The following is a 5,025-nucleotide window of genomic DNA, read 5'->3' as shown; positions in this document are numbered from 1 at the left end:
TGACTACAGATCTAACAGAATGATATTAATAGACCATGTGACTACAGATCTATCAGAATGATATTAATAGACCATGTGACTACAGGTCTAACAGAATGATATTAATAGACCATGTGACTACAGATCTAACAGAATGATATTAATAGACCATGTGACTACAGATCTAACAGAATGATATTAATAGACCATGTGACTACAGATCTAACAGAATGATATTAATAGACCATGTGACTACAGGTCTCTCTAACAAAATGATATTAATAGACCATGTGACTACAGATCTAACAGAATGATATTAATAGACCATGTGACTACAGATCTAACAGAATGATATTAATAGACCATGTGACTACAGATCTAACAGAATGATATTAATAGACCATGTGACTACAGATCTAACAGAATGATATTAATAGACCATGTGACTACAGGTCTCTCTAAAAGAATGATATTAATAGACCATGTGACTACAGATCTCTCTAACATAATGATATTAATAGACCATGTGACTACAGGTCTCTCAAACAAATGCAAGAGGAAATGGTGAGTACATGAGAAAAGCAACAAAGTGAATATAACGTTATATTGCACATCCATTCATTTTAGAACAAAAACTGTGACTGAAGGGGACTTCCTGGTTGGTGTAGTCATATCTGTACTGTTTGTGTTATTATCCCGTGTTAGTAATGGTTTGTATCTGTCACTAAGCAGTAGTGAACTATGAATGGGGGTGGTGCCTCTCATCTTGGTTTCAGGTCCGGGAAAATGAAACTTAAATGCCTTTCTCATCACAATATCATCAACTGAGGCAGCAGAGACAGACAGGACAAAGTAACAGGTAGGTGTTGAATGGTTTAGTTTTCTGAAAAATCTATTTGAATCGGGGATACCTGAACAATGTGTATGATAGGATACGTTAACGTCCCAAGTACTGCTACATACTTCCATTCGTTTTTTAAAAATGGTACCAGTTACTTCAGATGAGTCCCGTCACATACCATCGTGCTTGTGAGAATCTCCCCTTTCCATAGTGGAGTCATATTAGTTTGTAGTCTAAACCATTCAGACGCTACAGACAGAAGTTGGTACATCGGCGGTACTGACTCCAGGCGAGTCTGGTAACACTTGTGGGGGTCGTTGAGCAAAACGAAGAACATCTTTCTGGAGGCCAAACCGTTCGGACGCTCCAGCGGTTTTAGTGAGAAGATCGGTTTTCGCGATGCCTCATGGTCTGACGAACATCGCTGTATCTCGGCCACCTTCCTCTACCGCAGATGCAGAAGTCCGATATCGGCGGATTTGGTAGATTGAGAAGCAGTGGAAAACAGAAAGGAAAACCCGGCACATATTCCAGGAATTTGGCAACAACTCCAGTGCCTGCGGAAAGTGCCTGGATGTGCGTATGTTCTACAGTTTTGAGATTGAGAAGCAGTCCATGCAAAACAACACATACAGTATCTTTAATTTAAATTGATGGATTTTAATGTGGATTTTTATTATGTTACGTAGATTGAAGCAAGGGTGAATCAATAGACTCGTTGTTTATCGTGAAACAATCTGTTCTGTTTAACATGTTATTCTGTTCTATGTTTATTATGTTGCATGTTCTATGTTTATTCTGTTCTATGTTTATTCTCTTCTGTCCTGTGTTTATTCTGTTCTATGTTTATTCTGTTCTATGTTTATTCTCTTCTGTCCTGTGTTTATTCTGTTCTGTGTTTATTCTGTTCTATGTTTATTCTGTTCTATGTTTATTCTGTTCTATGTTTATTCTCTTCTGTCCTGTGTTTATTCTGTTCTATGTTTATTCTGTTCTATGTTTATTCTGTTCTGTGTTTATTCTGTTCTATGTTTATTCTGTTCTATGTTTATTCTGTTCTATGTTTATTCTCTTCTGTCCTGTGTTTATTCTGTTCTATGTTTATTCTGTTCTATGTTTATTCTGTTCTATGTTTATTCTGTTCTATGTTTATTCTCTTCTGTCCTGTGTTTATTCTGTTCTATGTTTATTCTGTTCTATGTTTATTCTCTTCTGTCCTGTGTTTATTCTGTTCTATGTTTATTCTGTTCTATGTTTATTCTGTTCTATGTTTATTCTGTTCTATGTTTATTCTGTTCTATGTTTTATGTTTATTCTGTTCTATGTTTATTCTCTTCTGTCCTGTGTTTATTCTGTTCTATGTTTATTCTGTTCTATGTTTATTCTGTTCTGTGTTTATTCTGTTCTATGTTTATTCTGTTCTATGTTTATTCTGTTCTATGTTTATTCTCTTCTGTCCTGTGTTTATTCTGTTCTATGTTTTATGTTTATTCTGTTCTATGTTTATTCTCTTCTGTCCTGTGTTTATTCTGTTCTATGTTTATTCTGTTCTATGTTTATTCTGTTCTATGTTTATTCTTTTCTGTCCTGTGTTTATTCTGTTCTATGTTTATTCTGTTCTATGTTTATTCTCTTCTGTCCTGTGTTTATTCTGTTCTATGTTTATTCTGTTCTATGTTTATTCTGTTCTATGTTTATTCTGTTCTATGTTTATTCTCTTCTGTCCTGTGTTTATTCTGTTCTATGTTTATTCTGTTCTATGTTTATTCTGTTCTATGTTTATTCTTTTCTGTCCTGTGTTTATTCTGTTCTATGTTTATTCTCTTCTGTCCTGTGTTTATTCTGTTCTATGTTTATTCTGTTCTATGTTTATTCTTTTCTGTCCTGTGTTTATTCTGTTCTATGTTTATTCTCTTCTGTCCTGTGTTTATTCTGTTCTATGTTTATTCTGTTCTATGTTTATTCTGTTCTATGTTTATTCTGTTCTATGTTTATTCTGTTCTATGTTTATTCTGTTCTATGTTAATTCTGTTCTGTGTTTATTCTGTTCTATGTTTATTCTCTTCTGTCCTGTGTTTATTCTGTTCTATGTTTATTCTGTTCTATGTTTATTCTGTTCTATGTTTATTCTGTTCTATGTTAATTCTGTTCTATGTTTATTCTGTTCTATGTTTATTCTGTTCTATGTTAATTCTGTTCTGTGTTTATTCTGTTCTATGTTAATTCTCTTCTGTCCTGTGTTTATTCTGTTCTATGTTTATTCTCTTCTATGTTTATTCTGTTCTATGTTAATTCTGTTCTGTGTTTATTATGTTCTATGTTTATTCTTCTCTGTGATCTATGTTTATTTTGTTCTATGTTTTATGTTTATTCTGTTCTATTTTCTATGTTTATTCTGTTCTATGTTCATTGTTTAACTGGTAAACAACATCACTTCATTGTCTAATATCTATGCTTTATTGTAGACACCCTCTTCATTGAGTTGAATTGAGTTCAGGATAAACAACAGAGGAAAAGTACAACAACATGATGATTTCAGGTGATTAAAACCCCAACGTCCCTCTCCTATAGGAGAGGACAGTTCAGTAGTAATGCTCTACTATTGCAGTGTAACAGCTTCCCTATCATAGAGAACAGTTCAGTAGTGATACTCTACTATTGTAGTGTAACAGCTTCCCTATAGGAGAGGACAGTTCAGTAGTGATACTCTACTATTGCAGTGTAACAGCTTCCCTATCATAGAGAACAGTTCAGTGGTGATACTCTACTATTGCAGTGTAACAGCTTCCCTATCATAGAGAACAGTTCAGTAGTGATACTCTACTATTTTAGTGTAACAGCTTCCCTGTCATAGAGAACAGTTCAGTAGTGATACTCTACTATTGTAGTGTAACAGCTTCCCTATCATATAGAAGAGAACAGTTCAGTAGTGGTACTCTACTATGTAGTGTAACAACTTCCCTATAGGAGAGGACAGTTCAGTAATGATGCTGTACTATTGCAGAGTAACAGCTTCCTTATAGGAGAGGACAGTTCAGTAATGATGCTCTACTATTGTAGTGTAACAGCTTCCCTATAGGAGAGGACAGTTCAGTAATGATGCTGTACTATTGCAGAGTAACAGCTTCCTTATAGGAGAGGACAGTTCAGTGGTGATACTCAACTATGTAGTGTAACAGCTTCCCTATCATAGAAAAGAGGACAGTTCAGTGGTGATACTCTACTATTGCAGTGTAACAGAATGGGGAACATAAAACTGACAGGGATGCCAAAGTAAAAGTAAAATATAACCACTTGTTTTTATTCTTTCAAGTATCATGAAATGACAGATCTGCTGAATACCGTAAAATGCAGCAGATTCTTAATGATTAATACTCGGTGTGTATGTGTGTCACAGCTCCTGATAAGGCAGATTGTGGGCCGATGGTGGTTACTGTTGGATTCTTGACGTTGGTCATTGGAGTCGCTGTTGGAGTGAAACTGAAGGTGGCCACAGACCGGTTCGTTCAACAACATCTATGGAAGGTTTATGTCTTTGTCCCTGTGTTATTCTTTGCTTCTATCATGGTGCTTCTGAACCTGAAGAAACAGGAAGTATAGAGGGATACTGAAGCCTGACTCCTACAATTAGCAAACACTTCTCAGTCAGTCACACACAATTATTGAATGAATGACTGATTTGTACCTTGTTATGTACATTTGTTATTACATAGCAATAAAATACTTTTCCCCCCAAAAAATGCATGTGTCCATTGTTGATGAAAAGGGGCTGCAGACATCCTGCTGTTGAGATTGTTGGGCCAGTAACAGAAAGGGCCTTGGTTTGAAACCCGACTTGGTGAAAGATCTGCCGACGTGCCCTTGAGTAAGGCACCTCATTCCTCCTGCAAGTCCCTCTGGAAAAGAACATCTGCTAAATGACTGAACTGTAAACAACATTTGGGAAAAAGTGATTCATAGTAGGCTGGATGTATTTGTCTAAGATTGTATTTGTTATCCTATTTTAATGTGACCAAGATCCCTTGCCATCTCTGGCCATCTCTGTGTGTGCTCGTACTTTGTCAATGTTTGTGAATTGTCATTGTAAGTGTCTTTATAGGTCAGTTGAACATCGATTTACTATCATGTTTTTGTAACCAATTGCCTGTGTCTCTTCAACTCATTTGTTTTTGCCCATCAACATGTCAGTATCTTCTGGGCTGATT

At 35.6% G+C, this 5,025-nt stretch overlaps 1 long non-coding RNA gene across 2 annotated transcripts; it reads left to right on the top strand.

The window, feature by feature from the left end:
- Positions 1–524: 524 nt before the first annotated feature.
- On the top strand, positions 525–4,367 carry LOC135536685 (uncharacterized). Of its 2 annotated transcripts, XR_010455051.1 has the most exons (4): positions 525–543; positions 756–838; positions 3,286–3,359; positions 4,218–4,367. It is a non-coding gene; the product is annotated as an uncharacterized LOC135536685 (long non-coding RNA). The 2 variants fall into 2 exon arrangements; XR_010455050.1 differs by lacking the exon at positions 525–543 and having other exon boundaries at positions 737–838.
- The last annotated feature ends 658 nt before the right edge of the window (positions 4,368–5,025 follow it).

The sequence above is a fragment of the Oncorhynchus masou genome, unplaced genomic scaffold (genome assembly GCF_036934945.1).
Source record: "Oncorhynchus masou masou isolate Uvic2021 unplaced genomic scaffold, UVic_Omas_1.1 unplaced_scaffold_650, whole genome shotgun sequence".
Lineage (NCBI taxonomy): Eukaryota > Metazoa > Chordata > Actinopteri > Salmoniformes > Salmonidae > Oncorhynchus > Oncorhynchus masou.
Note: the sequence above shows the minus strand (reverse complement) of the source record. Positions and strands in the feature narration are given on the sequence as shown.